Source organism: Myxine glutinosa, chromosome 4 (genome assembly GCF_964187855.1).
Source record: "Myxine glutinosa chromosome 4, kmMyxGlut1.1, whole genome shotgun sequence".
Classification (NCBI taxonomy): Eukaryota; Metazoa; Chordata; class Myxini; order Myxiniformes; family Myxinidae; genus Myxine; species Myxine glutinosa.
The window spans coordinates 34,858,649-34,871,162 of NC_136264.1; the positions used below are offsets into that span (position 1 = coordinate 34,858,649).

A 12,514-nucleotide genomic window follows, 5' to 3' on the forward strand; every position below is an offset into this window, starting at 1 on the left:
TTCGGATGGCTTTGTGGCTGTTTTAAAAAACTTTTCAGGTAAAGTTACTGTTTGGATGTTAAATTCACGTGTGTGGGAGCAACCTGGAAGGGATCAGAAAGCCTTTGGTTCAACTGATTAGCCCCCATTGGACTTGGTCCAAAACTGGGGCTTATATGGATTGGGTCTTGTCCATCCGTCTGTGTGTGCAGACGATATGTATGGACTGATTTTTTTCATACTTGGCAAATAGACAATCCATGATGGTGCAAATAAGCACATCATTTTGTTTCGCAATGCGATCAAAGATGGCCGACTGGCGGCCTTTTTCGTTGTAAAACAACCCGATGGTGAACACGTCCGCAACCCTTTCTCATGCCTTTACCGATCTTGTTCAAACTTTGCGCACTGATAAATGAATGAATGATGGCTTATATTTGCTTGTCATTTCTTTTCGAGATCAGATCCAATATGGCGGACTGGCCACCAAATTTGTTACTTAAACGTGTCCCCAACCATGTCTTGAACATGCATGGTCTGATTTCATTCGAACTTGGCACAAGCACAACAGATGACGTCATATACGTGCACCTCACTTTATTTTGTGATCTGATTAAAGATGGCCGACTGGTAGACTGGCGGCCATTTTAGTTGTAAAAATCGCGACATTGATCATGTCGTCAACCATTTCTTGGACTTGCATTTACCGATCTTGTTCAAACTTTGCAAAGAGAAAATGAATAATGGGTTACATAATGCTGTCATTTTTTATCGAGGTCAGATCCAGGACGGCCAACTGGTGGCCATTTTGTTACATAAAGGTGTCCCCAAACATTTCTCAACATGCATGGACCAATTTTGTTCAAACTCGGCACAAAGACAACACATGAGAGTTTACATATGTCAAATATTTTGCTTTGTAATCCGCCCAAAGATGGCCGACTTGCAGCCTTTAGCTCTGTACAGCAAAATTACTAAAAACACGGGGGCAAAAACATTTTACCTCTTGATTTTAGAATGAGATGTTCGATGTTCGGGTGTCCACATACTTTTGGTCATGTAGTGTATATATATGTATAATTATGTATATATCATTATCATCATACTAAAATACGCCATTTGGTGTCTGTTTGTCTGCAATCCATCGTTACTTTTGTGATGCATTCCATTACAACGTGATACATTCCATCGTTACTTCTGCAATCTCAACCAAACTTGACAGGATGACTAAAGGTTACACAATGAAGGTTGTAGCGCATTCATTTGCCCCCCTCCCCAAGAAGGGTTTTCTCCCCCGAGCGGGTTTTCCCCGTCATTGGCGTCAATGGGGTTGCGTGTTGAGGTGTGAAGCTATGCGATTTTCAATATGGCCGCCACGGCAGCCATCCAGGAGTCCGTCAACTTTTGGTTTCCGTCAATTTCGAGCAGAACGGCTTGTCCGATTACATCCATTTTTGCAGTGTGTGTTGGGGTTGGATAGAGTAAGGTTCCTTTCGAAAATGGACGCGCTGCGATTTTCAATATGGCCGCCACGGTAGCCATCTTGAAATTGGTTTCCATCAATTTCGAGCAGAACGGCTTGTCCGATCAAATCCATGTTTGCTGTGTGTGTTGGGGTTGAGTCGAGGAAGGTGCTTTTCGAAAATGGACGCGCTGCGATTTTCAATATGGCCGCCACGGTAGCCATCTTGAAATTGGTTTCCGTCAATTTCAAGCAGAACAGCTTGCCCGATTAAATCCATTTTTGCAGTGTGTGTTGGGGTTGAGTAGAGGAAGGTTCATGGGCGCGATGCGATTTTCAATATGGCCGCCACGGCAGCTATCTTGAAATTGGTTCCCGTCAATTTCAAGCAGAATGGCTTGTCCAATTAAATCCATTTTTGCAGTGTGTGTTGGGGTTGAGTAGAGGAAGGTTCCTTTCGAAAATGGGCGCGCTGCGATTTTCAATATGACCGCCACGGCAGCCATCTTTAAATTGGTTTCCACCATGCATGGGCTGAGGGGTTACGCCCGCTTTGCGGTGCTATTTATTCAAATTTCTAAAATCCTCAATTTTCATCCGATTGACTTAAAATTTGAATAGTATTTACATATCAGCTAACTGAATTCAACGACCAAATATTTTTGAGATAAGCATAGGCCAAAGGTCAACGACAATTTTAAATTTTTAAAATCCTCAATTTTCATCCGATTGACTTGAAATCTGAATAGGATTTGCACATCAGCTGACTGAATTCAACCACCAAATATTTTTGAGATCAACATTGGCCAAAAGGTCAACATAGGCCAAAGGTCAACAACCATTTGAAATTTCTAAAATCCTCAATTTTCATCCGATTGACTTGAAATTTGAAAAGGATTTTCATATCGGTGAACTAAGTTCAACCAACAGCTATTTTTAGATCAACATAGGCCTAAGGTCAACCACTTTTCACCAATTTTAATAATCCTTAATTTTCATCCTATTGGCTTGAAATCTGAATTATCAGCTTACTGAAACCAACCACCGACTATTTTTGAGGTCAACATAGGTCACAAGGTCAACATAGGCCAAAAGGTCAACATAGGCCAAATTTCTAAAATCTTCAATGTTTATCCAATTAACTTGAAATTTGAAGAGGATTTGCATATCAGGTCACAGAATTCAACCACCAAGTATTTGTGAGGTAAAAAGGAGGCTTTACTGAGTGCAATTCTACTTTGTTCTCTTTTTCCAAGTGTCGCTATTTGAGTGATTTTTCATTTGTCTGTCTGTTTGTTTGTCTGTCTGTCTGCACAGAATGTAAGTATGCTTTTCTTTGTAACTGTTGGTACCGATTGACAAGAAATTTTCACCATAGGAGCACCTTCTCCTGTATAATTTTTTTAATTGATAATTATGACATAATACGTCACATGGTACGGCCGCCATCTTGGAAAAACCAAAAATAATTTGCACCTCTATATCACTGAAACTGCTCCATGGAATTTTTTTTAAACATGGCTCATTGTCATGGACTCCTTATGGGGAACAACAAATAATCATGATGATGTCATCAGGGGCCTTCATTATGACGTCATAATTAGACAAGTCAAATGCTTGATCTGATCATTTTGAAATTTCTTGAGTGTGATGCATACAAAAATTGAATGGGGAATTAAATTCATGACGTCACCAGTCACGTGGTTCGGCCACAATAATGGATTGAAATTACATCTCGGTGTTGGGTTTTCATACCTGTGTACAGAATCGTCGTTTTTTCGTATCGTGTATTCTGAGGCCTAGTGTAGTACTAGTAGGCTACCGTGTCAGCCCTTGGCTTGAGGCTTTTTTTTGTCTCAGCGGTTCTTCGATCGCGCTGCAAATTACTTTCGGTCTCTGTTTTTCACGGTCTTTTCACCCCATACTTCCTTGTTTCAAAATCTCAAAAAAAAAAAAATTTTTTTTTCCTTCTCTGTTCTTATTCGTTTGTTCGTTCTTATTTGTTCGTTCGTTCTTCGACCACGTTGTTCGTGATCACGTGATCACGTTGTTAAAAAATGTTCCATCTGTCCCCTGAAGAACTTTATTTTGTCATATTCTATAACACCTTTTTCTTCTTGTTCAATAAAAGGATGCTTTCGACTTGCTCACCAAATCTATTCATTCCAAAAAAAAATTCCATCTCTTACAGTGCATCTTTCATTCATTCCCTAAACTCTCCAGAACTCCACCCATCCTTCAGCCTCCTCAAATGTATTTTTGACTCGAATGTCTCAAGAAACTCATTTTGCAATAAATGTTCGTTTCCCATTGATCGTACACTTTTCAAAATCCAATCTCACCCCTTCCCTCCAACTCTTCCCCATCACCCATCTCTTTCAAATCTTCCCCCTTGCCCCTCCCCCCCAAATCTTCCCCATCACCCATCCCTTTCAAATCTCCCCCCCCTGCCCCTTCCCTCCTAAACTCCCCCCACACCCCTCCCCTCTGAGACTCTCCCTCACTCCTCCCCTCCTAGACTCCCCTCTCACCCCTCCTCCTCAAAGCGTCCTGCCCGCTTCTTCCCCCTTTCAACTTTCACCTTCTTCTCCCTCAACCTTCTGCCTCACTCTTCCCCCTCCTCAAATAACACCTCACTGCCCCTCACCCAATCACCATCAAACCTTTTGTCTGCCCCATTCTTCCCTTTCTCCAAGCTATTCTGTAATCTCTGACACACCTTCAACAGCTCTCCCTACCTTTTCCTCCTCTTCCACATCTTACCCTACCGCTCCCCCCCCCTGTTCTGTATCCGATGCTCCCCCTTCCTCTTCCTTAACAGTATGGACCTCAAACATCCGGGGCCTTCGTTCAAACTTAACTGATCTCTCCATACAGGTTGCTTCTGACAAACCAGACGTGATCTGCTTAACAGAAACTTTCCTCCTTCATGATGTCTCTGATTCCTTGGTATCTTTCCCAGGTTACTCCCTCCTCCGGTATGATAGACCTGAGCCTCGTCCTGGAGGTGGGGTTGCTATCTTTATAAAAAACTGTCTTCCTCACTCGCCCTGCACTGCCCTCTCTCCACCTCACCCCCAGGAATACCTTTGGCTACGGCTTCCCCTTCGCTCCCACCTTTTGTTCATATGTGTGTTGTACGGTCCACCAAACAGTGATGACTCCATCTACATCTCGCTGTCCGATAATATGGACCAACTTCAATCTACCCATCCCAACTCTCTCTTCCTCATATGTGGTGATTTCAACTGTCACCATGCCAGTTGGCTGGGGGTGGGTACCTCTCTCACCAGCCATGGCTCTTCAGCAAAGGACTTCTGTGACTCACTGAGACTGACACAATCTGTCAATTTCCCAACCCGGATCTCAGTCAACGGAGCATCTTCTCTTCTGGACTTGGTTATGACTAACTTCCGTGAAAATGTCTGCTGCTCTTCTTCTGCTCCAATCGGCTCTTCTGATCATGTGCTTGTTAAAGTGGACATCTCTCTGACCATTCTCAGAGAGCCTCCTCAGCGTCGACGAGTCTGGCATTTCACTCAGGCCAACTGGCACGGTCTTCAAGCAGCCATCAATCATCTGGACTGGTCTCCCATCTCTACTGCCTCTGACATCAACTCATCCTGGGAATTCTTCCAAAGTAAATTGCTCTCTCTCATGCACAGATTTATCCCATCTCGTCTTCAGTTGTCATACCCTTCCTCCTGTCCATGGTACACGGAATCTTGTGGTGAGGCTATTGCTCAGAAACAACTTGCTTTCGTCTCCTGGAAAGCAAATCCAACGGAAGGAAATCTCATTTCCTTTCACAAAGCCCGAAACAAGTGTGTGTCCACCCTCAGGAGAGCCAGGAAACAATATCTCTCCGTTCTCAGGACCGAACTCTCTTATCTGTCTCCCTCTTCCAAATCCTGGTGGTGTCTGGTCAAATCTGTTTCTGGTGTTTGTTCCCCCTCCATCCCCTCCCTCACCTGAAATGGCCACACGGCTGACTCCGCACGTGAAAAAGCTGAATGCCTCAACTCTGTGTTTGCCTCTAAATCTTGTGTTCCAAACCCTTCCCTCTCTGTACCCACCGTACCCAGGCGTACCCAGCTGCTCCTGGACTCCGTGTCCTTTCCTCCTGACAAGGTGGAAAAGTTTCTGTCAACCCTCGACTCTGATTCTGCAACTGGATCTGACGGCATCAGGCCACGGGTCCTAAAATCACGTTCTTCCGCTCTTTCACTCCCTCTCTCTGTTCTCTTCACCCTCTCTTTTGCTCAAGGTCATCTTCCATCTGCTTGGAATTCTGCCAACATCACCGCTTTGCACAAAAAAGGTGCAAAAACAGATCCCAGCAACGACAGACCAATCAGCCTTCTCCCAATTATCAGCAAAGTCATGGAATCCATCATTGCTTCAGATATGAAATCTTTCCTCTTCTCCAATGGCTTGATCTCTGATCTCATCAATTTGGTTTCAGACCTGGACACTCCACTCTGGACATGCTGCTTCTGCTTTCACAACAATGGATGGAGGTCCTCAATGCCAAACAGGAAATTAGAGCAGTCTCCCTTGACATATCACGTGCCTTCGATACGGTCTGGCACCCCGCTCTGCTCACCAAACTCTCCTCTTTTGGTATCCATGGAAATCTCCACGCATGGCTGGCGGACTTCCTCTCTAGTCGTAGTCAACGTGTGGCCCTGAATGGGTTTCTCTCATCTCCTCTTCCTGTTCAGGCTGGAGTTCCCCAAGGCAGTGTTCTGGGGCCTGTGCTTTCTCTGGTCTTCATCAATGATCTCTCTGACTCTCTTGAAAATCCTCTCTATCTCTTTGCTGACGACTCTACTCTCTGTCGCTCCATTCTTCATCCCTCAGATCGGCAGTCTGCAGCCTCCTCACTCTCTGCAGACCTTGACAAATCACAGACTGGGCAAACAAGTGGAACATGTCTTTCAATCCTGACAAATCTCACACTCTTACGATGTCTCTCCGAAAAGACCGACTGGACAACCCTCCCACCCATCCACTTTCTGAATAATCCTCTCCAAGAAGTTCTGTCACTCAAGCTTTTGGGTCTCACTATCTGCCATGATCTTTCCTGGGAAAACCACATTTCAAATCTGGCCTCCAAAGCCAGTCGCCGACTGGGCATCCTCCGTCGTGCGAAGTCCTTCATTGGCTCACCTGAGCTCCTCACCACATACAAGGCTTTCATCCGCAGCTCAATGGAATACTGCTCTCCCCTATGGGCTGGTGCTCCTGCCTCACACCTAGCTCGCCTTCACGCTGTTGAAACCAAAGCATTCAGAATCATTGGAATCTCCCGCGATGAAGCTAACTCCAAGGGCCTCTCACTCACTCACCGCAGGCAGGTTGGTGGTCTTTCCGTCTTCTACCGACTCCTCTCTGGCCTTGCCCCCACAGCTCTATCTGTGCTCTGTCCCCCAAATATTCCTACAGGTCGCACAAGATCTGCCTGCAACCCTCTTATTGTTAAACTGCCAAAATCAAGACTCTCTGCTCACCTTCACTCCTTCATTCCTCTTTTCTCCCGCCTCTGGAACAAACTCCCTCACTCTCTTCAATCCCACTCCACCCTCCAGGTCTTTAAAACAGCTGTTCACCACCATCTCTTATCTTCCCCCATCCAAAACCTTGATCTTTTCTATCCCCGATAATTTCACCCCAATGCCACTTTTTGAAATACCAACTTCTGTCCTGGAAGTCCATGGTGTCCTTGTGTTTTATATTTCTCCCACCCCCCCCCCCCCCCCACCCTTCCCACGCCTCCTCCCCCCAAGCCCTCTCCCTCCCACACATCTCTCCCTGCTCTTAAATGTTGTGTGCTCTCAAGTGTTTGCGTGCTTCCCATTCTCTTGTCTTCCGCTCCCTCTTTTTATATATTTTGTTTGTCTGGTTGATTTGTTTGTGAAGTAAATGTCAGCTCTTTCACGAGCCTCGATTCAGTATACAAAAAAAAAGAAAAAAAGCTATGTACCAAAAGCTTGACCCAACACCAAAGGCAACCCACAGCTCATCAGGAGCATCCCCAATTTAGTTGGAAATGACACCTATAATGTTTTTCTACAATCTACACTATTTGGTTCCAAAATTAAGCGCGTTTGAACATTAGACTCGGTGGACTGGTGGCCATTTTGGATTTGACCTCTCACGGTCCTCAGAGGTCAAATCTGACTTCCCTCCACATCTGAAAATAAACCTTATGGTATGCACTAACTATGTTAGAAATTTCATGCTTTTCTCATAAAATGCACAATTGTTGTTATTATCCGCTGTACTATTACTTGGAAGTGGGGACTTTCAGATTTCTCATATGTCTGGTCATCTGGTACGATATACTTACCCAGATCAACCGAGTCAGCAAGGTATTGCAGTCAAAGGACATGCAGTTGGATGTTGCATTCGACCTAATCCAGGCATCTGGTGAGCTATTGCGATTCTGGATTTGATCAGGCCATGGATACTGCTAAGTGTCTTGCGCTGTCAGTGGAGGCAGAAACAACGTTTCGTGACACTCGCAAGGTCAGCAATAAACGTTACTTTTCTTACGAGTCTGCAGATGAACCAGTTTCAGACCCACAGACAAAGTTCAAAATTGAATTTTTCTGCAGGGTTATTGATGTTTGTCTGACTGCACTGGACAGTAGATCTGAGCAGATGCGCTGCATCCTACAGCCATTCAACTTTCTATTTAACATCACAGCCACGAAAGCTTTAAGTGACAATTATCTTAGAAAAAGCTGTGACGACCTTCATATCCTGCTAACACAGGATAGTAACACTGCTAACGGATTGCAATTCAAGCGATTTGGAACCCATCGAGGTACCGGAAGAACTCAAGCTTCTGCGCAACTCAGCGCCAGAAAGATGTTCTCCACTTGAAACAGAGCTATATAACTAAAACCCCCCTCATTGACACTTATCCAAATGTACACGTGGCTCTGAGGGTTTTACTGACGATGTCGGCAACTGTTGCATCTGCAGAACGCTCTTTCTCAAAGCTGAAGCTCATAAAGAGCTACTTGCGCTCTACAATGTCACAGGACAGACTGTCACACCTGGACATCATCTCAATCGAGAAGGACTTAGGAAGAAGACTGAAGTATGATGACATTATTGACGACTTTGCATCCAGGAAAAGTTTAAGGGTGAAATTATAAAGCATCAATGATTGTTGTGTGTGTGAGACTTTTTTTTTTGACTCCATGACTCATACATGTTTGATGCTCTTCTACGCATCCCCTCTGAATATCTGAAGAATTTACGAGCGTATATCCATAATTGACCAATTCCACCACGTAATACTTCAAAACAATGATATTTTTGAGCACTTTTCGGAATGATGTGACATTCACTTTGTTCTGTTCTCGAGTTGTTGCCTTTGACCTTTATTTGCAGGAATTCATCATTTTTGTCTGTTCAGTCTGTACTACATCTGTGCCCAGTTTGTTGGTGATCGGCAGATCGGTTCATGATTGACAGAGCGATGTGCGTATAGATATATTCAGAAATCATCAGATCTGCATTTGCTCTTTCCATCGTGAAATTCGAATAAACGACGTCATTTTTCCTGTCGGAATTTCTCCTCTCATCATTTTATTTTAGCGATTGATTGGGGGTTTTAAGAGGGTTCCACAAACTAATTTTGAAGGATTTCTGAGATAATCTCAGCTTAGTTTGCTCAATACAGCTGTTGCTTATGTGGTTATATGTATGTAGCTAAACTTCCCATTCTATTAATTACTTGCTTTTGGAACAAAACGTTTTGACAAGCCCTAAACATGCTTTGGACCACTTTGACCTTTTCACACTTTCAGGTCCTTTAGAACTGCACACCCTTTAGAGCTGCGCACCCTTTGGACCTGCACATCCTTTAGACTCATTTAGATCCATTGAGAGCCTTCAGAACCATTTAGACCCCTTTAGATATTTTAGACTTTTTTTTTTTAAACAAGCTGGAGTCTCTTGTAAGAGCTAACATCAATCACAAAAAACAACAACAAACGGACACGAAAAACATACAAAAAATGTAGCGGGAGACAAGATTGGGAGAGAGAGGGAAGCACCAAGTACAACAGCAGAGAACAGGGACAACTGAAGATCTGTGGGAGGGAGAGGGCTTGGGGGGAGGAGGCATGAGAAGGCGGGGGTGGGGGGGGGAGGAGGAAGTGTAAAACACATGGACACTGCTGGAACTTCCAGGAAAGAAAAAAGTCGGTATTTCAAAAATAAAGTGGGTCTGGGGTGAATTAACGGGGTAGAAGAGATCAAGGTTTTGGATGGGGGAAGATAAGAGATAATTATCTTATTTTAGAACCCTTAAGACCTTTTCACCCTTTATAATGATTAGACCCCTTGACCTTTTAGACCTCTTAGACCCCGTAGATGCCTTAAGACTTCTTAGACCTTTTATATCGACCATTTTGACCCCTTGGAGTCTTTGACCTTTGTACCCCTTCAGACAATTTAGACTAGTGAGACCCCTTGACCCTTTAGACCATTAGACCCCTTCATCCTTTGAGAAGCTTTTAAGACCCTTCAGACATTTTAGACCCTTTAACCCCCATATACTCCATAGACCCAGCCTTTAGACCACTTTATAACCCTTTAGACCCTCACTACTAATGGCACGTACCTTTTAGACCATTTAGACCTCATTGACCCTTTCGATTTTTTTAGACCCCTTATGACCTGTTAAACCCCTATATAGGCTATGTACCCTTTGGACCCCTTAGGCTTAGACCCTTTAGACCTTTACACCCTTTAGACTTCTTCAACCCCTTCACCATTAAGACACTTCCAAACCCTTAAACACCTTAAGACTCCTTAAACCCTTTAGACCTCTATAACCCTTTATACCCTTTTAGACCTCTATTCCCCTTTATAGTCTTTTTGACCTTTTACACCCTATAGACCCCATTAGAAGAAGACCACTCATCTTGCATCTTCAGCTGCATAGAGTGTATGTTTTGTATGTATGTTTTGTATGCATGTTTGTATGTATATTTGTATGTATGTATGAATGTGTGGGAGTCTGTCCACCTTTATCAAAATATGACAGACAACACTTGATAGACAAAGGATTATTTATTTCGTACGTACGGAGAGAAAAGTTTGTCCTCAGGCAAGCAGATCTCCAAATTTCACTCAAACTGCATCAAATATATATGCAAATTGCTTTACTACAAAAGGAAGGCAAAAGTCATGCTAGAGCATGAGATAATAACAAAACCTGAAGTAACGGACCCTTGGACAAGGTCAAACCTTTGGCTTTCACATTTGCACAAGGTCAAACCACAGATAAGACATGTTTTTGCCAGCTCAGCACAGAGAAGCAGTTCTGCCCAGAAACTGTGAAATGGCTCTCAGCCAACTCTATACAAACAAGCATATATCCCTCGGCCCAGCTCGGCTAGGTCACATGATGCTTTTACCCAGCAAGCTTTTAGCCACAGCTGTCTCTGATTGGTCCAGAGATGACAATTATTCATTTTTACCCCGACATATGTACAGTCACGTGAAAAAGTAAGTACAGTCACGTGAAAAAGAAGCTGAATGCCTCAACTCTGTGTTTGCCTCTAAATCTTGTGTCCCAAACCCATCCCTCTCTGTACCCACCGTACCCAGTCGTACCCAGCTGCTCCTGGACTCTGTGTCCTTTCCTCCTGACAAGGTGGAAAAGTATCTGTCAACCCTCGACTCGGATTCTGCAACTGGACCTGACGGCATCAGCCCACGGGTCCTAAAATCCTGTTCTTCCGCTCTTTCACTCCCTCTGTCTGTTCTCTTCACCCTCTCTTTTGCTCAAGGTCATCTTCCATCTGCTTGGAAATCTGCCAACATCACCGCTTTGCACAAAAAAGGTGCAAAAACAGATCCCAGCAACTACAGACCAATCAGCCTTCTCCCAATTATCAGCAAAGTCATGGAATGCATCATTGCTTCAGATATGAAATCTTTCCTCTTCTCCAATGGCTTGATCTCTGATCATCAATTTGGTTTCAGACCTGGACACTCTACTCTGGACATGCTGCTTCTGCTTTCTCAACAATGGATGGAGGTCCTCAACGCCAAACAGGAAATTAGAGCTGTCTCCCTTGACATTTCACGTGCCTTCGATACGGTCTGGCACCCTGCTCTGCTCTCCAAACTCTCCTCCTTTGGTATCCATGGAAATCTCCACGCATGGCTGGCGGACTTCCTCTCTGGTCGTAGTCAACGTGTGGCCCTGAATGGGTTTCTCTCATCTCCTCTTCCTGTTCAGGCTGTAGTTCCCCAAGGTAGTGTTCTGGGCCCTGTGCTTTTTCTGGTCTTCATCAATGATCTCTCTGACTCTCTTGAAAATCCTCTCTATCTCTTTGCTGACGACTCTACTCTCTGTCGCTCCATTCCTCATCCCTCAGATCGGCAGTCTGCAGCATCCTCACTCTCTGCAGACCTGGACAAAATCACAGACTGGTCAAACAAGTGGAACATGTCTTTCAATCCTGACAAATCACACACTCTTACAATGTCTCTCCGAAAGGACCGACTGGACAACCCTCCCATCTACTTTCTCAACAATACTCTCCAAGAAGTTCTGTCGCTCAAGCTTTTGGGTCTCACTATCTGCCATGATCTTTCTTGGGAAAACCACATTTCCAAGCTAGCCTCCAAAGCCAGTCGCCGACTGGGCATCCTCCGTCGTGCGAAGTCCTTCCTTGGCACACCTGAGCTCCTCACCACATACAAGGCTTTCATCCGCAGCTCAATGGAATACTGTTCCCCCCTCTGGGCTGGTGCTCCTGCCTCACACCTTGCTCGGCTTCACGCTGTTGAGGCGAAAGCTTTCAGAATCATTGGAATCTCCTGCGATGTAGTCAACGCCGAGGGCCTTTCACTCACTCACCGCAGGCAGGTTGGTGGTCTTTCTGTCTTCTACCGACTCCTCTCCGGCCTTGCTCCCCCAGCTCTCTCTGTGCTCTGTCCCCCCAATATTCCTTCAGGTCGCACAAGATCTGCCTGCAACCCTCTTATGGTTAAACTGCCAAAGTCTAGGCTCTCTGCTCACCTTCACTCTTTCAT

At 44.6% G+C, this 12,514-nt stretch overlaps 1 protein-coding gene across 4 annotated transcripts in view; it reads left to right on the forward strand.

Moving 5' to 3' along the window:
• The window catches only part of LOC137426069 (chemokine-like protein TAFA-2), a 686,347-nt gene that overhangs the window by 375,812 nt on the left and 298,021 nt on the right, over window positions 1–12,514 (forward strand). The window lies entirely within an intron of this gene.